The sequence below is a fragment of the Sminthopsis crassicaudata genome, chromosome 3 (assembly GCF_048593235.1).
Source record: "Sminthopsis crassicaudata isolate SCR6 chromosome 3, ASM4859323v1, whole genome shotgun sequence".
NCBI classification, from domain to species: Eukaryota; Metazoa; Chordata; class Mammalia; order Dasyuromorphia; family Dasyuridae; genus Sminthopsis; species Sminthopsis crassicaudata.
The window spans coordinates 328,227,756-328,253,134 of record NC_133619.1 but is presented as its reverse complement, the minus strand read 5'-3'; the positions used below and the strand labels follow the sequence as shown (position 1 = coordinate 328,253,134).

The 25,379-nt window shown below is 36.6% G+C and overlaps 1 protein-coding gene across 1 annotated transcript in view; it reads right to left on the bottom strand.

The window, feature by feature from the left end:
* Positions 1-25,379, bottom strand: part of NDUFB4 (NADH:ubiquinone oxidoreductase subunit B4) — a 127,391-nt gene that overhangs the window by 101,007 nt on the left and 1,005 nt on the right. The gene's annotated exons all lie outside the window — the stretch shown is intronic.

The window sequence follows — 25,379 nt, the reverse complement described above, 5'->3', positions numbered from 1 at the left end:
CTTTACTGATGAAGATGTTGAAATAAATTGGAGGCAAGAGGGAAGAGGAGAGAAGTCAGAGAACGCAACTGTCTCTCGGTCTCCTTGTTTCATTATCATCCTCTCATATGAAGGGATCTATTCTGCTGGTCAGAATTAGATTTTCCAGCAGCCAGTAGCAAGTAGCTCCCATAACATGAAATTGAATCATTTTTTCACTGACTTTATTCTTTTTCGTGTTTTTTTCCTTTTTCTTTCATATAGAAGTATGACTTGCATGATAGATAGCACATATAAACCACAGCAAACTATCTTGTATCTTTGGAAGAGGAGAGGGTAGGGAGAAAGGAGAAAACTTTGCAGCTCAAAATCTTGTAAAAATAAATGCTTCAAATTTTCTTGAAGTGTAAATGGGGAAAATATATTATTAAAAAACCATTCCAGATACTTTTCCTCTCTGCAGATACATGATTCTGAAAAAAACCTGGCATGCCAACTAATGAACTAATTCATGGAGAGAGGAATGGACACCATTTCCAAAATTCCTCTAGCTCTGAGCATTTGGAGCCTGGAATCCAGATTAACCAGCTTACTCCCCAGAATCAGCAGCTCCAACCCAATTTATCTGAGCTCCTTAAATCTGTAAATAATAGCAGGACAACCAAAGCAACAGTTCTCCTCTATCCCCCCCAAGTTTTTTTTCATTTCTACAGACACTATCACAGTCTCACCACATAGAAATGTCATAGGTAACAACAATAGCAAGATGAGTAATTCATGATGCTTGAGCTTTTGAAATAGAAGCAACTATTATTGGTGGTTTTGATCCTTTATTTTTGAACCCAATGACAACATAGGCTAATATCAGAAACCTTTCAAGCAACTAGAGAAATGAGATGATGTAAACCTAGGGATTTTTGATGGCTAAGGGAGTGTCTCAGCTCTTTCAGCCCTCTCTGTTGTTAAACTAATTCTCAGATGATTGATTTACAGCTGAAAGGGACTTTGCAGAATATCTAGTTCAACACACTCATTTCACGATGAGAAAATTGAAGCTCTGAAAAATAAAATTACTTGCCTAAGATCACAGATAATAAATAGCAGAGATGAATCCATATCTTCCAACTCTAAACCCAGTACTTTTCCCACTGAATCACACTTCTCTGCAAGGAAATGTTGATGGTCTGTTTTCTTGAAAAATTTTCCCATTTTTATTTAATTCAAACCAACAACTTGTTTAAACAGCTCTGGTCAAAGCTTCTGTAATCACCTGCTAAGCTCTTACTTGTCCTTTAAAGCCTAATTCAAGCATTAGCTTTTCTGGAAATCTTCCTTCATATTTTCCTCAGAATTCAAATAAAATTTTGTTTTGAATCTGTAATACATTTACTTTGTATGACATTGTACACAATAATTTTTGTTGTTGTTCAGTTGTTTTGTTGTTTACTCACATCTGCCTCTTCATAACCCTATTTGAAGTTTTCTTGACAAAGATCTGGATGGTTTGTCATTTCCTTCTTCAGCTTATTTGATAGATGAAGAAGTTGAAGCAGACAGAGTTAAATGACAGTCACACAGGTAGTAAGTGACTGAAGCTAGATTTGAACTCTTGAAGATGATTTACTGACTCCAAGCCTCGTTATCTGTGCATTATGGCACCTCCTAACTGCCCTATATAAATGTCAGCTATTATTAAGATAATTATTAATTAATTACAATTAATTAATAAGATAATTATAAATAAATTAATAAATGTTAAAGAACATTTAGCCCCAAAGATATTTCAGACTGAAAACAAACTTAAAAGCTCAACTGGTCCAACCTCTTTATTTTGGACATGAGGAAGGGCCCAAAATCACAAAGCAAATGAGTCATGAAGTCAGATGTTCTGACTTCAGATCCAAAAACCTTTCTATCAAATCATACCTATATGACTTATTATTATTATTAATTGTTGTTTGATTAATAATTATTGCTAGATATTAATTACTCATACTTATAAAGTATTTTAAGGCTTTTAAGTTACTACATTAACTCATCTGATCCCCACAATGAAGTTGTGCGATAGTACCTTTATCCCCATTTTATTTTATTTTATTTTTTTCTGAGGCTGGGGTTAAGTGACTTGCCTAGGGTCACACAGCTAGGACGTGTTAAGTGTCTGAGACCAGATTTGAACTCGGGTACTCCTGAATTCAGGGCTGGTGCTCTATCCACTGCGATACCTAGCTGCCCCTATCCCCATTTTACAGATGAAAAACTGAGGCTCATAAAATTAAATGACTTGTCCAATAGCTATCACATGTCAAACTCCAAACTCCAACTTTTTGCCTGAATTATTTTATTTTAGTGCCTACTACTATGCCACTTATCATTTGTGTATCATAAAAGGCATACAGACATCTCCAACTTTCTCCCCCATGCTTCTTCTTTTCTATTGGTTCCATGCTATAATTGAAGGAGCAATAAATCTGAAATAGAAGGACTTGGATTGAAATCCCCACATTCCCACTGTGTGGCCTTGGACAAGTTACATCTTCTTTCTTCTGTCAGATGAGAGGACCAGCTCTCTTTCTTTATAATCCTAAACACACCCGCAATGCTTTGGCCCAAGGATATTTTGCTCACATTGGGTGAATTCTCTGTGGCAGATTTATGAGAGGTCATAGATAGACCCTGCTGCACAAATGGGCAGCCACGGATGGAGTGCAATCAGGATCTCAGTGAAAAAACCCATCCATGACAATGCAGCAAGTACTTAAGGTTTTGCACAAAGCATTTCACATAAACTCTTCTCATTTTATCTTCACTGCTACCCTGGCACACCAGTGTCTCAGGCATCATTATCCAATACATGACCCAAATCCAGCCCTCATTTAACTCCAAAACAAACACTTTCTGTGTACCAATCTTTCAAAGTGACTTAAAAGCTGTTTTGTTGATGCTGTTATTGTTTGATTTTGGTCTAAAGAGTTCAGACTGGTAGCTCTGAAGTATCTATCAGCTTTCTTCTAGGGGTGGGCTTCCTGAAACACTTGGGCTTTGTGGTTTAATGTTGTGAGTTGCTTGAAACCATAATGCTAACTTTATTTAAAAAGTGCTGATGTGGCAAAGTCATTCCTGGAATGGACGTCCATTTGAGGCAAGGGATCTTTTAAAAATAGATACAGGTGTCCCAAAAATCCTAGGGCAGTTTTAAGTTTTAATAGCTTAAATGAACTCTATTAAAGTTTTATGGTTCTAAGCTATTAAAGCTTTAAAATGGCCTAAGACTTTGGGACATGCTATATAGAAGTCCAAATTATATTCCTCTAAATTGACTCTTTTAAACTTTAAAAAATCCCTTTTTTTCCATTGGCTATGTCACTTGAGCCAGTGTAGAGGAAGAGAATTGAAGGCATGATTTTCATTTCAACCTTTAGAAGCAATGGAATTTCCCCTTCCATAATTTCATGAGATTGAGAATTATTTTCTGAGATCTCCTATTTTTAGGGGTTTTTTGATACATGACTTCTCCAGCTTCCAAAAAATCATTAAAATTTTTTTCAGATCCATAATGCACATTTTAATTAACTCAGTGGTTGTGCCAGAGAGAATTATGCAACATTTAATTGAAAATTTGGAGAAAACTTGATGGCTGCTGCTTCCCATGATTCATCCCTACTTAGCATGAGTCAGGAAAAAGACATTTTTGGCTAACAAACTGCTGCCCTTACATTAAAAGTGTCTCTTAAATCCCTGCAGGCAGAAAATGAAGTCACTTTGGCCTGATGCCTAAGAACACATCGACTTCTTTTTCTGTAGTTAAGGAGGGGTTCTTAATAGTCACCCTAAGTGAAATTTAAAAGGAACTGAGATTTAAACTCCCCTAACAGTTGAAACTCTTTATGCTTAAATTTTTTTTTAAAAAAGGCAGCCCTCTTCTTTGCATCTGTTCAATTTACTTAGCTTTCTTTTATCAGGATGGCTTGGAAAAGAATATGTCTAAATATACAATTGGGAGATAGAATATTATGTTATAATTTCTTCTTCAGTAAAAAACAAAGAAATTAGATCCCAGTTGGTCTAATTACTGTTCAATTAAATCTGATTGATTAAAAGAAAATAGTCTTTTTCCTGAAATGAGAGCATGTAGGCTCCCATGACATGGCAAATGAAAACATTGACCGAGAACAAAAGAAATGAAGTCCTTAAGACATGTAAAACACTCAGGCTGTAAAGGAACTGGGGAGGGGAATTCAAATCTAATGAAAACATTGGTTTCCAAAATAATATTGTTAGGATTCCTTATTTCTGTATTTCCACTTTTCAGAGAACATTTTCAAAATCAACTCTGACACACTAGGACATCCTTTGGAAAATATAGTTTATGTCCCTTACCCAGACCTCTGCCATTCCTCCTTTGAGATGTTGAGAGAGCAACCAGACTCAATAAATCTTTCTTGAGTTTCTAGGAAGGGGTTCTGGAAGTGAAAGAAGGGAGAGAAATAGGGAGAAATCATTGTTTGGGATGCCTATACAAAGAGATAGCTGCAACTTCTTCTCAGGGCCTCCCTCCCACACATGGCCTAGAGCAACTGGAATCATGAAAGATGGGAAAGGAGGAACGTTTTGATAAATGGGTCACTTGATTTGAGGTCCTCTGGAACTACCTCTGATGGCCATCTGGCTTCTGATGAAGTGCTAAAAGATCAGATGCTTTAGGATGACAAAGCAATTCCTTTGTTGGCCACTAAGCCAAGAAATGTTGCCCATAACTTGGGTTCGTGCCATCTTTCCTTCTGTCTAGAACAAATCTTCTTGAAACTGTGGGTTGTGATCCTATATTGGATCAGACATCTGAATATGGGGGGTCATGAAAAATTTGGCAGCAGTAAAAATTTTTTCCAGTGAAAAGGGGTCACCAGTGGAAAAGGTTTACAAAGCCCTGATCTAGAAGATGTATTATGGAAATCTTTCAGGAATTGCTGTGAATTGGGGAGAAAAGGTGTCTCCCTTGACAACCTGGCAGATACTCACATATGGTAGCACTCACAAGTGTTGCCTAGGTGAGATTCAACCTAGGCCTAGGGTCAAGCCTTAAAGGCAACCTCATGAGTTTAAAAGAATGAAAGCTCCCGGGTCTCTCAGTCAGTTCTGGCTACACTACTGGAAGTACTCCCTATGATGATTTTTTTTTAAAGAGATGACTACCAAGAGATGACTTGCAAAGCCTTCCCTGACTTGCCAAAATGCATGGTTCTTAACAGTGTTATTTGGATACTGTAGCACCCATGTTTTCAGTATCAATCTTCAGGAAGAGAATAATAGAATAGTAGATTTCTGCCTTATGTTTAAATATTTGTCTATATTCTCTTGTGAGCTTTTTTTTATGTCTAAAGTGTTTTGTTTGAGGGGAGAAAATAAAAACTGTACTATATTTAATTTGCATTGTATATTGAGTACCTTTCTCCTCTTTTGGGAGGATTATATATAAATTTAAACCAAACCTAATCTGCCTTTACATTTTTTCTCCCTTAGCGTTACAAGATATATTGGGGAAGGCTTAAAGAGTAAGAGAGAAAGAAAATAGCTCTGGAGGTTCTTTTTTAAGAGGTCCTGTCCTTTTAGAGTTCTCTCTTGGGATTGAAACTGATCTGTATGTGAAAGGTACTGCCAGCCCATTAATGGGAGAGGAAGAATGACCTAATCCTCTAGGACTGAGGGCTCATCGGTTATTGCACTAGGTCCGCAGAATTTTAGAAGTAGAAGGGACTTCAGAAATCACTTAGTGCAGACTACATCATTTTAAAGTGGAAAAAATTAGAATGATAAAATGTTATCACTGCAAAGGGCCTCAGTTAAAATCTAATCCAAGCTGTTCATTTTCTAGATGAGGCATCTGAGACCCAGACAGGGAATGTGGCTTTATCCAGGTTACATAGCAAGCTAGGAACAAGAACCAGAACTTTCTAGAATGAGGGTCTCCTGATTGCTGTCTAGGACTCTTTCCACGGTGTAAAAGCCTGCTTCATTAACTTTCCCCTTAGCACAGCTAAGATCTTTTTTTCTGTATGAGAACTACAAAATTATTACACATTCTGGACCATTAAACATTTGTAACCCAGAGCTAATGTTAAAATTGCTTTGTGCATTTACTTTGGGACATGATGAGAAACCCATGGCTGAATTTGCATATATGCTCTAATACCAACATACAAAGATGAATTGAAGATCTTTGCCCTGATCCCCTGGATTCCTAATTCTACAAAGTCACTGCCTGGTATCTCTACTGGGGCTATATCCCAAAGAGATCATAAAAAAGAGAAAAGGACCCACATGTGCAAAAAATGCCTTTTTGTAGTATCCAGAAACTGGAAACTGAGTGGATGTCCATCAATTGGAGAATGGCTGATTAAGTTATAGTATATAAACGCTATAGAATATTATTGTTCTATAAGAAACAATCAGCAGGGTGATTTCAGAAAGGCCCAGAGATACTTACATCAACTGATGCTAAGTGAAGTGAGTAGAGCCAAGAGAACATTGTACACAGAAACAAGACTATGTGATGATTAACTCTCATTGGGTGTGGTTCTTTTCAACAATAAGGTGATTCTGGCTCTTTCCAAGGCACTTGTGATGGAGAGAGCAATCTGCATTCAGAGAGGGAATTAAGGGAACTGAATGTGGATCACAACATATTATTTTCATCTTTTTTGTTGTTGATTGCTTGATTTTTTTCATTCTCATTTTTTTTCTTTTTGATCTGATTTTTCTTGTGCATGATAAATGTGGAAATATATATAGAAGAATTGCATGTTTAACCTATATTGGATTATTTGCTTCTTAATGTTTGTGGGGGAGGGGAAGGAAGGAAGAAAATTTTTGAACGCAAGAATTGTTGAAAACTATCTTTGCATGTGTTTTGAAAAAAAAAAGCTAGTGTTAAAAAAGAAAGTCATTGCCTGGATTTCAGAGAATGAAGCATAATGCAGTGGGAAGGAAGCTCTAAGGGGCATGAGAACTCAACTCAACTCAGGAAATGACAAATCTGTGACCTCCCTCATGAAACAGAAGGAAAGCTGTATCATCATTATCATTAATATAACACTTTAAGATTTTCAAGGCACTTTATAAATAGTATCACATTTTATCCTTACAACAACCTACTATTATGTTATTTTTCAGAACTGAAAACTTAAGTTGATAAGGATTAAGTTACTTGCTAATGTCCAAGGTAAGATTTAAACAAGTCTAGGTCCAGCATTTTATCCATTTCTCCTCCTATCACCTAGGACTTGAAACCAGAAAAAATGAACTCAGGCAACTAGCCTGTTTGAGTTTTGGATGAAAGCATTGGCAATGTTTAAAAGGAAGAAAGATGACTTGAATTGGGGAAGAGACATGAAAGCTGTTTTTAGCTTTCATGTCTCTCCCAATAAAATGTAAATTTCCTTAATAACAGGGATAGTTTCGTTTCTGTTTTTATATCTTGATTGTTTAGTCTATAGATGTTATTTGTTCTTTGTTTTGAAGAGGACCCCATTATGGGGTGACTCAAGAGTGAATTGGAGTTAAGTGAGACGGAGTTCTGCAAAGTTATTAACCCCAACTCTCTCTTCTATGGTCATTGAAGTCCAGTGGCGTGACAAAAGTCAAGACAATGGCAATGGCTTAGAATGCAGTGGATGACCTTTGTATCTTCAATGTCTGATCAACTTCTAAGAACTCCACAGCATCTTCCTTCATGGCCCTGATGAAACAGATTGTTCTCATCTATTCATTCCTCCAGGAAAGTTTTCACATGCTTGGGTTAGACATCCCCCTAACTCATTACAGGTCTGAGGCCTGTCAGTTACCCTCAACCTGGTCTAGTCCATCTGCTGAGAGGAGATATTCATACATGATAATTCTCCCAGGGGTTCCTTAGATAAGTCTCATATTGAAAGACTGTTACATGGCACATAGACTAGTCTTGTTCTCTTTTGCCCCAGAGGGAAGAACAAGGAGGAATGAATAAAATTATAAAGAATTTTAAACATTAAGCTTAATATTGGGGGGAATTCCTAATTATTACAACCATTCAGAAGTAGAATTAGGATTTGGGAAGTGGGTAAGCATTGAGTACTTCCTCATTGAAGTTCTTGACACAAAGAATGAATGACTATTTATTTGTTGGGTATTTGTAAGGATTCTTGTTCTGTAACTGGTTGAACTATACTATCCCTGAATTACCTTCTAATCCTAATCCTAATACTCACTGAGTGATCTTAAGCAAGTCACTTCTGTTCTTGGCTTGATGATGGAGATAGATTCGACTGGATCTGAAGCTTTAGATCTGGACAGGACCTTAGACATCATCTAACCAAATCTCTCATTTTACAAGGAAAGAAACATAAACATGGACAGATGATGCCTAAAGTCTTTTCAAGCTCTAATATTCCATAATGCTATTGGGAAATATAATTTTATATTATATATTATCTCAGGGTCTTAGTTCTTGAGAAGATTCTAAAGGACTAAGTTCCAAAGATAAATTGTTCTACAATAAGCTGTACAATCCTCTCATTTCTGGCAGGAGGATTTAGAAAAGGGTTCCATGTAAATTCTGAAGGGAGCAGCTTTCTGGAAAAAGAGGGGGTGCAGCAATTTATTGCTACTGTTGAACTCAAAGTACTGGTACCGGCTGCCCTCTAGAGGTGTCAGAAGAGAACTATGCTAAACAGCTTCACTGATGCTCGGGATGCTAGGATTATTGTGAGGATCATCACATAAGCTAAGGAAACCCTGAGCATCAGTACGGGTACAGTCAAGAGATAATGGGTTCCGGAGTCAGAGGATCCAAGCTGAAATCCTTTTTCTGGTGCTAGTTATTGTTTGACCTTGGATAAGGTACTTGTTTTTAACTTTCTTACCTGTAAATGAGGAGGACAGAGAGAGGGTCCCAGAGATTCTAGCTCTATAACAGTGATCCTATGACTTTCTTACTTGGCACCCTTCATGCCCCTTATCACCAATACTGGAGGTAATCCTGATATAATGAAAAGAACATTAATGTGACCATGGGCAAATATCTTCACATTTCAAGACTGTAGTTTTCCCAATTGTAAAAAAATAAGGGGGGGGGGGAGTTGGGCCACATGTTCTCTAAGGTCCTTTCCATCTCTAAATATGATTATTTATTTACAGAAAATACAGCTACATAGCAGCAAAGTGGCACAACAGATGAACCTGGAGTCAAGAAGATCTGAGTTCAAATCCAGCCTCACAGATATATTAGCTGTGTGACCCTAGAAAAGTCATTTAACTCTGCCTCAGTTTCCTCATCTGTAAAATGAGCTAGAAAAGGAAATAGCAAACTATTTCTGAATCTTTGCCCAGAAAATATCAAAATGTCAGACATGACTGAAATGACTGAACAACAATTTACAGAAAAAGATGGTCCTAATATATATATATACATACATATTATACATATATACACCCACTTATTGAAAATTGCCAAGTGACACATATATGTAATTTATATATGATATATACAAATATGTATGCATATATATTTGAACTTCAAAAGCTTATGAGGCAGTTGTGATTATTATCCTCATTTTATAGAAAAGGAAACTGAGACTCAGAGGGATTTAATGATTTACTCAGGGAAATAGAGTTAGTGACTAATCCTGAAGAAGGATTAGAATTCAGGTCTTCCTAATTCCAAGTCCAGTACTCCATCACCTATACTATCTGAATGATGTGACTTTCCTTCTGTTCATAATGAGTCTTCCTTTCTCCAGGCCTGAAGCTCCATCCACTGAGCCACCAGGCTGTCCTACAATTACAAGCACTCGACTTTATCAGTGCCCTTGCTGTTTTTGTTTTTTTTTTTTGTTGTTGTTGTTGTTGCTGCTGAATCATGACCCTATTTGAGATTTTCTTGGCAAAGATATTAAAGTGGTTTGTCACTTCCTTCTCCAGTTTGCCATTTTCTCCATATTACCTCCTAGAAATATTGTAATTAGGCAGGTAGATGCCGTGAAGCAGCTATGTGGTGCTCCATTGCTAGACTTGGAATCAGGAAGACCTGAATTCTAATCCTTTAAGTCACATACTAACTGTATTTCCCTGGGTAAATAATTCACTCTCTCTGAATCTGTTTCCTCATCTGCAAAAGGGACATAATAATCAAAACTGCTTCATAGAGTTTTGAGACTAAAATTATATATATATATATATATGTATATATATATATATAAACACTTTAAACCTTTAAAAACTTTTAAAAAATTATATAAATGCTAGCTATTAAAAGTATCATTGGACCCTTATATTCCATGTGGCATCCCAGAAATATTTACTCATTATAATTATATACTGTATCACTCTCAGCAATACTTATTGCAAGCCCCAATCCCAACATCTAGTCACATATATGCCATATAAAGTCATATATTTAGGGGAAATCTAGGAGTTAAAGTGGATATAGTGCTGGACTTGGAATCATGTGGACCTGAGTTCAAAGCCTATTCCATATGTTTTCTTCTTTTTCATTTATCTTTCATCTTTTAAAATTTTGAATTTCAAATCTTCTCCTTCCCTACCTCAGAAGGCAAGGATATATATATATATATATATATATATATATATATATATATATATATATATATATATATATATACACAGAGAGAGAGATTATAATTATATATATTATATATGTACAGTCATGTAAAAACCATTTTCCATATTAACCATGTTGCAAAAAACTTGTATACCAAAAAAACCCCTCAAGAAAACAAAGAGAAAAAATGCTTCAATCTACATTCAGACTCCATCAGTTCTTTCTTTGGAGGTGGATAGCATTTTTCATCAAAAGTCCTTTCAAATTGTCTTGGATTATTGTATTGCTGAGAAGAGGTAAATTATTCACAGTAGACCATCACACAATATTGCTATTACAGTGTACAATATTCTCTTGGCTTTGCTCACTGCACTTAGCAAAAATCCCAGATTTTTTTTGAAGTGATTCTGTCTATTGTTTTTTTATAGCATGTTTGTATTCTATCACAATCATGTATCATTATTTGTTTAGTCATTCTCTAATTTATGGGCATGCTCTCAATTTCCAATTCTTTATCATTACAAAAAAAAGTTTCTTTAAATATTATTGTATATTTAGGTTCTTTTCTCTTTGATCTCTATAGGTTATAAATCTAGTAATATAATTACTGGGTCAAAGGATATAGAGTGTATTCTCTGGTTGGATCAGTTCACAACTTTACCAATAGTGTTACTATGTTCCCATCTTCCTTTCAACATTTGTCATTTTCATGTTAGACAAATTGGTAGGTGCAAGGTGGTATCTCAGAGTTGTTTCAATTTGTATTTCTTTTATCAATAGTGATTTAGAGATTTTTTTTTCATATAACTACAGATAGCTTTGTTTTCTTCTGAAAACTGCTTATTCATATCCTTTTACCATTTATCAATTAGAGAATGACTTGCATTCTTTTAAATTTAACTCAGTTCTCATAATATTCGAGAAATGAAGCCTTTATCAGAGAAACTTGCTGAAAAGTTCCCCCAGTTCCCTGCTTACTTTTTAAGCTTGGCTACATTGGTTTGTTTGTGGGGGGAAAAAAACTTTTTAGTTTGATGGAATCAAAATAATTCATTTTACATCCTGTAATGCTATCTCTTGTTTGTTGACAAATTCTTTTCTTTTCTTATACATAAATCTGACAGGTAAAATATTCTATGCTCCACTAATTTGCTTGTGATATCAGCTTTTGTCTAAATCATGTTCCCATTTTTTCCCTATATTAATATATAGTGTGAAATGTTGGTTTCATACACTTTCTGAGTATCTCTGGGCAAGTCACCTATCCTTTATCTGCCTCAGTTTCTTCATATATAAAATGGGGATAATAACAGCATTTACCTGACAGAGTTGTTATGAGGATCAAATGAAATAACATTTATAAATAATTTTGAAAACTTTAAAGTGTTACATAAATGCTAGTTATTATCTGAGGACCTTAGAATAAGAAGAGAAATTATAATTATTGTATGTCTGTATAGGAGATGTGGTGTTTATTTTTGTTTTCACAAATGAGGAACCTGAAACCCAGGGAAATGAAGTGACTTGATTAGGCAAAGACCACCCAGCAAGTTAATGGAAGTGTTCTTCCCCAAGTCGTGCTCTCCCAACTCCCATTCCAGTACTCTTCCCACTACACCACAATGAGTCTAGCTTTACATACTGCTACCCTGTACTTTAAAATGTAATTGACACAAATGCAGGCCTCAGATGGTCACCCATCTGTGCAATTATGGAAAATTCCTCCTAAGAATTAAGAGACCCAAGGTAGGGAAAAAAACAAGCATGGGGGAGGTGAGCATCAGTGCCGTTCCAGCTGTCACTTCCACCACCTGCAGTCTATTAGTGAGGATTCAGGGAAGATTTGTTACTTAGAAGATGAGATGAAGAGAAAAGAAAGAGTGAAAAAAAATAAAAGAGGAAAATGTGAAAGAAATGACATTAAAGAAAAGACCAGGTCTACAGAGTGCTGGTGAGGAAAATGACAAAGGCGACTGATGAGTTGTATTCATTCTCTCAGACTCCTAATCTTTGATATTTTCATGGTATTTTTTGATTCAACAGAATTTTCCCATTAAGGAAGGCAATAGACAGTCATCACTGTCTTCCGATGGAGAGATGAAAATATGAGAATTAAATATATTGATTTGCTCAGAACCCATAGCCATCCAGTAATCAGATGAACAAAACTCAGATATTCTGACTCTTTTCATTCTCCTCTTTCAGGACCATGCTACCCTTTTCATTGTTAGTTATAAATGTTTCCTTTTCTAGCAGCCAAGTAGGACATCTTTTTCATCTGCCCTCATTGGGCTGCAGAATGACATTTTCTATTGTTATTCTGAACAAATCTTAATATAATACTCAGCTGCCATTATGTTTTATCAGAATCACACTGAAGCATCACAAAATCTCCAAATTTTAAGGAACCCTGGCAGTCTTCTACACCAACCTGTATATAGAAAAAATGTTTCCCACTGCCACATACCCACAGCTTCAAGTAAACAACTCCGGTGAGGGATACCCTACAAACAGTTCTGGGAGCTTGTAGTAGGAATACTTCTAATTATTGGGAAGATTTTCCCAACATCAAACCTCAATTTCCCTCTTTCTCTGACTTTACTTGAAGACCACTATAACATCCTCCCTGAGTCATCTCTTCTCCAGGCTAAATATTCCCAATTCCTTTGACTAATCTTCATTAAGTCATAAGCTTGGGATTTTTCATCATCCTGATTACCCTTACCTGGACCCACTCCAAAGCTTATCAATAGTCTTCTTAAGCAATAGCCCCGAGAATTGACCATAAAACTCCAGATTTGTTCTGATCAAGGCATAGTTTATCTTTCATCTTCTGAAAGCTACATCTATTTTGCTCCAATCCAAAATCACATAAAAGTAAGTTTTTTTTCACTACTATAGTCATACTATCAACTCATATTAATAGTCTATATAAACTCCCAGATGTTTTTCTGATAAATTGTTATCTAATTGTCTTTTCAGTCTTGCATGTGTAAAGTCAAATTTTTGACCTAAGCATAAGATTTTACATTTTATATGTTACATTTCATATTATTAAATCAGTTTCATGTTTTAACCTACCAAGATTTTCTTGGATCCTGATGCATCATATAAGTTATTGCTCTCAGTAGTGCATCATCTGCAAATTTGGTCAGCATGGCATGCATTCCTTAAATATAAAAGCTTAAAACAACATAGGGCCAACCGCAGATCTCTGGGATGCTCCACTGAAGTCCTCCTGTCAAGTTGACATTGAACCATTAATAGTAAGATCCATCAATCAAATAGTTCCAAATTAATGTAATTATATTATTGTCTTGATCACATTTCTTCATTTTTTTCCAAAGGAATAGTACAAGTTACTTTTCCAAGTTAGGTTTTCAGCATCACCCTAATTTATTAGTTTAGTAGACTACCATAGACCCCCAGAAATTGTGTCTTGTTGGAGGGGGTGCACAAGCTGAATTGAGGCATTCTGGGTTATTTACACAAGGTCCTGAAAGGGTAGACCATAGAAAAACACCTACTATGAATTACTGCATCTTATTGTTAGTATTTTTCAGCATTTGTACTGTTAACTATAAGGAATCCTGCATCAAGCAAAGCACAATGAAGCTTTCCATTCACCATGTTAAGAACAGCTGGACCAAATTAAATGTTAATCAATTTCATTTCATTTGATGCATGGTGGAAAGAATGTTCCAAATTAAGTCTCTCCACCCAGAGATGTTCCTGACCCTGGATGAGTGTGTCTTTACCTCCCTCCCTACTGCTCTTAGTCATGTCTACTAAGGGAGACCCTGCCAAATGCTCTCAATATAATGTGGTGAAAAGAGCTAATCCCAATTTTTCTGCTACATGGGAAAGCAGCTGAGATAGAGGTCGTTGTAACCTTTACTATGCCAAAATACACGGTGAGTTGGATGTTTAATGAATGGGACTGCAGAAGACACAAAAGCTGAGCAATATTAACAGCCTGTGGTCACTACAGCAATCTCTGTCCTCTCACTTACCTTGATGGCCCTCATCTATTGCTTTGCTCACTCCTCTTCAACTCTGAGTTTCCCAATCAATCAACTACTCTTTGACTTTACTGCAACTCTCAAGTCATGCCCTTTCCCCCCTTTCTATCACCGTATTCTTCTGATGACATGTATATGAGTAATACTTTTAGGGTGGGGAAAGAGAGGTGGGTCTGTGGTTGGAGACCAGAGTTTCTCAGTGCCGAGAGATTCTGAAGGGTAGATTAAGAAGAGGCTGACCAGTATAATTGTGCCTGTCCAAGCTGTTAGGGATGTGCTAGATATTTATATATATATCCTCTATGTGGTGTGTGTGTGTGTGTGTGTGTGTGTGTGTGTGTGTGTGTGTGAAAGAGATAGAGATACAGACATAGAGAGGCAGACACAGAGAGATGAGAGAGAGAAACACATGGAGAGAAACAAAAACAGAGAGAGACTGCAACAGAGACAGAGACAGACACAGAGATGGAGAGACAGAAACAGAGACAGAGACTGAGAGACAAAGAGATAGAAATAGAGAGAGAGACAGGGAGGGGAAAAAGGAAATTCCTCATAGGGAATCCCCAGATGAGAAAATTCCTTTCTACTAATGCAAACTAGCATGTCCTCTGCAATTTATAGCCCTAGCTAGTGTGTGTCAGTCAGTCCTTAAAGCAGGCTTCTACCCTTATCTAACAAAGTGAATCCTTTTCTTCTTGACACTAAGGTTGTGTCTCTATGCACTATTCCATGCTGCTTTTCATGTATAAGTATAAATGACACACAGCCTTGGGGTTGGAAAGACCTTACAGTAAAGGGCCTGTGCCTAGAGCCAATCCTAGGGGTGGGGGAAGGGGAGCATGATCCTAAGGATCATCAGGCTTTTCTTGCATTCTTCTGGCTTCTTATACCCAGCGCCAGTATCTTGGAGAAAATCTCTTAAAGCTTTGGTTTGACTCATGTTTCTTGTGGAAAGGTACTCTACTCAGAATAGGTCAAATATAGGATTATTTATGTTATTTAGTTGTTTACCCCAAAGGAAATGTAAAAAAATTTATAAACATAAATTGACAAATGCTTAAATCAGATATGGTAACTCGTCAAACATTTTACTCTCCTGGGAGTTTGGTAGTTAAACAGTTCAAATTATTCAATATGCATGTCAGTTTTTCATTGGCTTGGCACCTGCCATGCAATTCACTTCAGATCCAGATCTTCTGTTGAACTTAGGAGGTTGGCTCCAGGAACAAAAACATTTATCTCAGAATCTATGTTTAATCAAGGTTCTGCATTTGTTACAATGGATCACTCAGAGCCTGAGGGTTCAAATGAACATTCCCTTTAGTAAAACATATTCATATACCATCGTCCCCATCCCTCTGCACAAAAAGCAATTTTCAAAATAATTAGAAGCAGCCCAAGAAAATAAAAGCAAGTAAAAGTCACCAACAAGGAAATTAAAAGCCGTTAGTAAGGAGGTTCCCTAGGGTCTCAAGAGATTTCCACCAAATGAATAAAAGCTAATTCTTGTCCCAAAGACCCACAGCTAGATCCTAAATTGATCCATCTCAGTACAAAGTTAACCTAAATTGCCATAGGTGTATTCTATAACTTCACTCATATACATCAGAATAGTATTATATGACTGTAGGACATTAACTCAATAGGACATTCAGCACAATGTCCCAGAAGACACACAGACATATTCTCTCTCTCTCTCTCTCTCTCTCTCTCTCTCTCTTCTTCCAGAAGGAACCCTCTCCCTCCCTCCCTTCTTGCCTCTCTCTTCATGCACTCATTATCTTTTCTCCTCCTTACTCCTTCTCCTTCTCCTTCCTCCTTCTTCCTCCTTCTCTCTTTCTGTATCTGTCTGAATGTCTCTGTCTATGTCTGTCTGTCTCTCCCTTACACACACACAAGCTTCACGTTCTTTTCACACATACTAACTGTGTGACTGTCATTTACTTTCTTTGAGGCTCAGTTTTCTCATAGATAAAATGGAATGGAATTAGCATTTATTAAGTACGTAGTATGTACCAAGCATTGTGCTGAGTTCTTTATAAATACTATCTCATTTGAGCCTCATAGCAACCCTGAGAGATAAGTGCTGTTATCATTAATGGTACCATTACCATTTTACAGTTGAGTAAACTGAGGCAGACAGCTGTTAAGTGACTTGCCCAGTCACACAGCCAGTGAATATCTGAGGCTGGATTGAACTCAGGTTCCCCTTGCCTCCAGAACTTGCACTATATCTGCTGCAAAATGGGGATAACAAAAATACTTATCACACAGGGTCTATGAAAGGATCCAGTAAGATGATCTGTCTGTTCCTCTTACTAAGAACAGAATTGTCGATGCCCTATTTTCCCATCCCATGTATTGCTTGGATTCTCATGCTTTTTCAGGAGAGGGCTGAGACAGCATCCACAAGAGTTGTTTCATAAGAGTTTATTTCACTTTCTAACACACCATTGATCTTAAAAAAAACAACAAAATGGCTTTTATAAGATAATGTGGGTCATTCATTGCATTACAGATCTGTGTATGTCCTTGGTCCTAGTGCAATGAAAGAGAGGGCATAAGTGGTAAGAAAGAACAAGTTTTAATACTGGAATATATCTATATATCTATATATATAGATATATAGATATATAGATATATAGATGTGTGTGTGTGTGTGTGTACATATTTGTGCAAGAGCCAGCAAGAATTAAAGATAAACAGAAAAACAGATTATCTTTTTAATCACTGGGACATCCTCAACTAGAGGAGCAAAATAAACAAAAGAAATTTTGTTGATCCATATTATGTAACCTTCCCAAGCAAGAAATAAAGAACTGGATTTCCCTAGGGAGATAAGTCAAGAGTCCTTAAGAAAAGAGGTTCATAGGAGAAAGAGAATACCCTTCCTGAGGCAGTCACCTCGTACACTTCATATACCATTCAAAGTTGGAAAGGATCAAGAAAAAGAGAAAGCTGCCCGAAGAGAAGATCTGGTCTACGAGAAGGTGGGGACTGGCTAGTCCCCCAGAGGGAATAATTAACTCAGCTCCCCACCATAACCTCTCCCACAGTACAACTGCTAAATATGTAAAAGACTTTGAAAACCTTAAAACCCTACATAAATATGAACTGCTGCTGTTGTTGCTTTCAATGTCCCCAGGAAAATCTCTATAATTAGAAGCTACAGAATTCGTGCCTTTCTCTTTCTTGGGTAGAAGGGGTATCCTTTCCAGGATAATAAAGTAGTCCCTACACTGGGACCCAGAATGAAATCCCAGGACCAGACCAATTACACATAGAGACCTATACAATATGTGTATATGTATAAATACCTACATGTGTATGTACACATACATATTTATGCCCAGAGAGAATATACATACATACATACACAAATATACATAATGCATACATGTGTATTACATGAGGCACCTAGGTTACACAGTGAAAAGAGTACCAACCCTGGAATTAGGAAAATTTCTCTTCCTGAGTTCTATTCTGGTCTCAGTACTTACTAGCTGTGTGATTCTGGGCAAGTCACTTAACCTGTTTGCCTCAGTTTCCCCATCTGTAAAATGTGTTGGAGAAGGAAATGGCAAATGACTCTAGTATCTTTGCCAAGAAAACCCTGAATGGGGTCATAAAGAATCAGACTGAACAACAACTATATGAATGTATATCTGTATACACATATATCTATACATACATTTATACAGATATACATATATATTCATCTAGTAATCATCTATCCATTTATATATCTATTTTTTCATCTATCTATCTATCTGACACTTCTTGTCTTCAAGGAAATTATACTCTTTTTGGATACTAATATTTAGACACCTCAATCTGGATTTTTTTTTTTTTCACTGAGGCAATTGGGGTTAAGTGACTTGCCCAGAGTCACACAGCTAGGAAGTGTTAAGTGTCTGAAGTCAAGTCTGAATTCAGGTCTTTCTGACTTCAGGGCTGATGCTCTATCTACTGCACCACCTAGATGCCCCAATCTGGTTCTTTTTAAAATTTCAAAAGGAGCAATATATAGACTAATTTGCTTCATGTATCCTACAGCTGTAATTCAATTAAACTGCACCTCACTAGTCTCTGATAGTTCATGTCTTCATGGCTTTAGGGAAAGATCTCTCATAACTGGGCACATTAATACCTAAGAAAAATCCAAAAGCTACCTGTGGCTTTCCTAGCTGAAAGAACCAACTCATGTACTCTGCTAATGTCAGTCTAAGTGAGTAGAGTCCTTCCCTCCAAAGTCAAAACCTTTAGGGTTAATGGGGTTTGAGTAATATATGTTTATAATTCTGATTACTGCTGACTTGTACTCCACTGGGAACTTTGGATTTGGGTGATAGGCCTATACTAACTATATCTAACTGTGGTATTACTCTCCTCAGACAGAGGCTGCTGATTCTTTATACATCTTCAAACTCTTATTTCTTTCTTTCTATAAGAAGCATTTTATAATATACAGCATTGTTAAGTCATATTATCTCTGAGTAGGGAGTTATTGTCCAATTCATACAGGAGTATGAATATCATTTATATCATCCTTGTCAAATAGATGTCCATCTTCTTCTTGAAAACTTCCAATGACAGAGAATACACTATTCTCCCACCATTCAGGCAGCTGATTCTGTTGTTGGACCAAATTCTAATTATCACAAGTTTTTCCTCCTTTTGAATTTTAATCTACTTCTTCTTAGATGTCGTCCATTGGTTCTAGTTTTATCAGGATCAAGCAGAAAAAGATTAATCTATTTTCTATATAAATTGAAATAAGGTTCCCCAGCATACTGTGAAAACATAATCCAACAATACTAGGTAAGATTAGCTTGCATTTTGTGTATTCCATTATTTTGTGTATTGGATATTCTAGAAGAAAATGTTTTCCCAGCAAAAATAAGTTTACTGCCTTTTTCTTATTAAGGAGAGAGACAAACAGACAAAGGCAGAGAAAGAGAGATACTCTTTGGCTTTGGACAAATATTCTCATTTTAATTCCATTACTGAACCCAAAAGGGAGGTGTACAGAACAATCTTAAAACATTGCTAAGAAATGACACACAGTGGTCTTTTGTGCTAGCTGCCTTTGAGAGTTTATTTTACATTTTCCCATTTACCTCATCTACTTAGTTAAATATTCTGGAAAGCAGACTTATGCTTGTATGGTTTTCTTCAGTGATTCACATTCTTATTAGGTCACACTATTGGCTGGCCCTACCTCAATTGTTATTATGTGAAGTAGGATTGAGCAGGGGTTGGGAAAAACAGCCATACATAGCTTTTCCAAGTATGTCAAGGGAGGGTCTGTGTGCTGAGCCAAAGAACACCTCAGAACCTCTCATGTGGGAACAGGCTTTGACATTTTCCCCCTTAGCACATTGATCTTTTTTTTTTTTTTTTGAGAATCCCATAGCAAATAAATAGTCGTATATGAGTATAGAAGAATTCCATAGTTCTCATCCTCACACAGATGCACAAACACAAATACAAAACAAATAAGGAAGATTTTTCCACGTAATTTCATAAGAATTGTTCTCAGTAATAATAATATTTATTGTCATTATTATCAATTATAATTTTACTTATAACTAACAATGATATTATGCTTTATGATATGTAAAGAACTTTTATATAAAGACTATTCAAATGCAATTTAATTCAATAAGTTTTTATTGAGCATTTACTATGTCCCAGGAACTAGTCTTAAGTACTGGGGACACAAAGACTAAGACAGTCCCTTCCCTCAAAGAAATTATGTCTATCACAGAGGGAAAAGAGGGAAGAAAGAGAGAGAACAGTTTAATATATAACACAAATCCAAAGTATGGACAAAATAGTTGTGGTTGGTTGATGTCCTTTATTCTGGAAGAGGACCAAAATGGCATCACTATGTTAGAATCAAGTTAGTATATTTGACTGTGGCTGATAGACTATTATGAGCTCAGAATGCTCTGCCACACGTTCATAGTCCCTATGAACATTTGGAGCAGGTTCTCTAACTTTGCACATCTCATGTTTCTTCTGAACTAATTTAATTCTCTTTTGTTCATAGACCACAGTACCACTTTTGATGAGACTGCCTTGCTGGGTGGTCCTGTGCCAATGTCTCTCATGTCAAACAATTAATTCTAAAATTCTTAAAAGAGATCTTGAGAATGTCTTTGTATTGCTTTTTCTGACCATCTTGTGAGTACTTACTCTGTCTGAGTTCTCCATAAAATAGTCTTTTTAGAAAGTATACATTTGGATTCAAATTGTGTGGCCAACCCAACAGCTGCACTCTCTGCAGTAGAGTTGAAATATTTGGCAGTTTAGTTTCAGAAAAACACACAATGGATAGAGCACTGGGCTTGGAGTCAAGAAGACCAGAGTTCAAATCCAGCTTGAGAGACTTACTATCTTTGTGATTTGAACAAATCACTTAACCTGTTTGCCTTAATCCACTGAAGAGGGAACTGGCAAATCACTCCAGTATCTTTGTGAAGAACACTCATGGAAGTATGGTCCACAGGTTCATGAAAAGTCAGAAATGACTGGAAAACAATGAAATCTGTCAACTACACCATGAATTATGTGGTAGGTAACATACAACTGAAGAAATCAGGGAAGATCTCCTGTAAGAAGAAAACGGAGTCATTATGAAACACTTTTGAGCTATGATGTGACGGAAGCCAGGAACTCTATGAAGAAGACACGTACTACGTGTAATGGGTGTTTGATGCATGTCTAGACCATGAGAAGATGGAAGTCCCCATGTGGGAGATCCTAGAAACCTGCTTCTGGATAGCTGAAAATAGTCTCTTGTCATTGTCTACATTGCTGTACTATCTGTGGCTTTACATTTGCAGGATCAAAGGATTGGTCACTCATCATGCTGTCAGTTGAAGCAGTAGAGAAGAGTCTGACAGTTAACTTCCCTCTCCTTAGGTCCTGTGGCCATAAGAGAAAGGCTTAAGGCTTTGGGCTATTTCATTTGTCCTTGTCAGTTTTAGATGCAAGGCATCAAATTCCTGTTCTGGGAAGCTTTCCCCCAGTTGCCACCCTGTATCTGTGAGAATGAAAATGTCCATTTCCTATGGGGATACCCAAATCCAATAAACAAGGAGCTTACAGTCTAAAGGAGACAGACAATACACAAAAGAAGGCAGGAAAGGGAAAGGAGGAGATTCCAGGAGATATCTTGTTCTAAGGAGCTGAAACCAGACAGAGCAACAGATATTGCATAGAGTGAGCTCCAAAGTCTAGTATCTGCCCTCTATAAAGGAAGGCTTTGGGGAAAGTTTGAGACTCTACCCTCCAGCTTTCTAATCATAGAGTAGAGGAGGCTGGGACATGTGATATTAGTCCAGGCTTGAGTTAGGAGCATGGTGGTGAGATTGGAAATGGCAAAAGGCATCTTATTCTCTAGGCAGAGCAGCTGAAGAATGGAGTGACCATCTCATTTCACCTCCATCTTGAAAGCCCTCATCTTCATGGCTCTGGATATCAAACTTGTACTAGATGAGATGGAATAGCATCAGTGCTATATAGAACTAAAGAAGGAGATTGGATCTGTTTGAGCTAATCCGTCTATAGACTTGTGGCTGTCATCACATAAACATAGAATCCATTCAAAATCCAAAACCATCTGTAGGAAAAAGAGCTACTGTATCTTTCAGGTAGATTTAAAGATGCTGGTGTTTCTGGCTACACAGCCAATGGAAAGAGGCTGTTCCTGTTCCCAATAACACAGTAGGTCAATGGAGATGTTTCTTGCAGAAGTAGGTCCCTTGGCATCTCCTTTGTGAATACTTCCACCTTAGGGGCTCTGGGCATTGTCAAATACCCATTACATAAATATGGAGAACAGCCTGTGCAAAGCTCAAGAAGTAGATGACAAAATGCTGAGTTTGGGTAGCATCAAATTGGATAGTTTAACTAGAATATGCATAAGGGAGGGTAGTGACAAATCAGAGAAAATGGAGTAATTATGAATGACTTTAAATGCCAGGGAAGTTTGTATTTTAACACCAGAAATATAGGAATCATTGAAGTTTCCCAAGGAATTACACAAGCAGACTTGTGCTTTAGGAATATCAATGTTCCAGCCACAGAGGGGACATATTGAAGAGAGGAAACACTTGAGGCAGAGAGACCAATTTAAGAGACTATGGAAATAATACAAGTAAGGAGTGAGGATGGTCTGAATTGGGGTGGTGCCTGTGTGAGTGGAGAGAAAAGAATTAATATGAGAAATGTTGTAAAGTTAGAATCAACCAACTTGACACCAATCCTAATACATTAGTAAAGTATTAGGATAATGCTAAGATTTTTAATCTGAATGATTAGAAAGATAATGGTATACTCAAAATGGAAGTTAGCAAAAGGGATAATCTTTATGGCAAAAGATAATGAAGAGTTTTTTGGACATTTTGAAATTGAAATGTCTATAGCATATATCATTGTCTTTCTTGACATGGAGTATCCAATGATGAATTTTCATCAGTGAGGAAAGTCTTATGGAAATGGGCCTGAGTTTTGGGTTACATTCAGATAAGGAAACTGAGGGGATAAATAAGCTTCCTGAAGTCACAAAGCTAGTTTAGATTTGAACCCCATCTTCAAACCTGTTTTCTTTATTCTACCAATTTGGCTATAATGTGACCATAGTAATGCTTTGGGATTGTTTTGTTCTCATTCACTTTGGACTGTATTGGGCTATAGACAACAACAACATGTAGTCCATTATTTTTTCCCCTCTGATGTTAAAAATAAAAGGTAATAAATAAATGGATGCATTTTTTAAAAGTGAATAAAACAATAAATATTCAATATATGGGGGAACTAGGTCACATTATTGAGAACAAAGAAAATCTAAAAGAGTCATTTTCTATTTTGTATAGTATTGTCATTTCCATTCTTTGTTCCAAGGTTATTACTTGTATATTTATTATTACTTATATCTAGTTATTACTTGTGTTCTTTGAAATCTTAGCTACAACTCTCTCCTGTCTTCCTTCTTATTCAGGACACAGAAAAGGTTTAGCCAGATTTTCAGATTTCAGTGATTATCAAGGAGATCTCAAACTACAAGCATATATGTATGTATGTCTATGTTTGCATATATAATATTCTATACATAGCATTATACTTTGTGTTTATCTATACATGAATATGTATATTTACATGTTTACTTATATATGTGTATGTAAGCAGATTTTACAAAGATCCCTGATTCTGAAATTAAGAATAAATTGATGAGAGTTAGGAAAGGGGGAACCCCTTTTGGATCAGTGTAAGGATAGTCTCATGACGGCACAGAGGCCCCTGTAAAGAAATTTACAGGCCTGAAAACGTAGATTGATAAAAAAAAAAAGGTTTATTGTAGGGGTTTAGAAGTAAGGGCAAAGGTAGAAAGACTCCAGGGCCAGAGGTGGTTGCTGGACGGACAGAACCCTTACATGGCCGAAAGGATATCATGTTTGGGGGGAGGAAAGGCTCCTGCAAAGAGAGAGCTCCAGTTTGGCTCTTTTATACCTAAAGGGGCTTGTGGGTAGTGTCCCAAGTTGGCTCAGATCCGGTGGGGGCTGGGACAGGCCCGATGACCAGGATCTGTAAATCAAAGGTCAGCCATGGGAGTTGGAGAATCAGGAAGGAATCTTAAAGGGACTTCAACCCCCATCAAAATGAAATGTGTTTTACCTACATTGGATTGTTTGCTATCTTGGGGGGGAGGACAGGAAAGAGAGGGAGAAAAATTTGGAACATACATTTTGTAAAGATAAATGTTGAAAAAGTTTTTTTTTAAATTGCATGTATTTGTAAAAATAAAATACTATTAAAATTTAAAAAGCAAAAAGAAATTAAATGAATGAATGAGATTCCAGGAGTCCATCTGTACATGATATATACAAATCAAGAAATATTTCCATCTTTATGTAAGCATGTATTAAGTACTTAATGTTACATAAAATGTTGTAGATGATACAATGAAGTAGGCCTCAAAGAACTTATGTGAGGAGAGAAAATATGCTACATTTCACAAGAGGATAATGGATTCAATTTAGCCTTTTCCTGAATCACATTATGAACATCAATTACTATACTAAGATGAAACACAGTGCTACTTTCAGGAGCTAATGAGCTTGAAGGGATATTTTCCAGTACACTCAACGGCCTCAGATTGCTGTGCTCTTATTGGTGTGTATGTTTTCATTTAATAATTTGCTGCTTCCTTCAGTCAGCTATCGTTTCTAGTTTATGTCAAGGTACCCTCCTGTAGTAGCCCTTTTATTTCCCTAATTTACTCCAGGTTTATGCACAATAGGCTTGAAAAGCAGAAAAACAAACATTGTTAGAATTGTCTGCAAAGAAAAAACATGTAAATGCTGAGTGAGTCTCTGTTAGGTTCTCCTTTGAGTTGTAAGGTTGAGGTTTAGCATGAGTAAGATTATTTTTGAGAATTTTTTACTTCCTTCCTCTTTCTCCACTGTATTCAGATAGGTGAGGATTATAGAGCTTGACTTCCAGAGGGGTGAAATGTTACTGTAATTCACAATTTTTCTCAGTACCTACCCTGGCAAAGAGCCACACCCATCTTTTCACATCTTTTCACTCAGGACCAATATTTTTCCCTTTTTAATCCACAGCAAATTTTCACTAGTCCACACAAATTGATTACCAAATACTGAACTTTACTTTCTCAAAACTCCAAAAAATTTTAATCAAATTTTTCAAATAACAAAAACCCCATTTTCTCTCCTTTTTAGCCTCCCTTCTCCTCTGTGGGAAAAAAGAAAAAG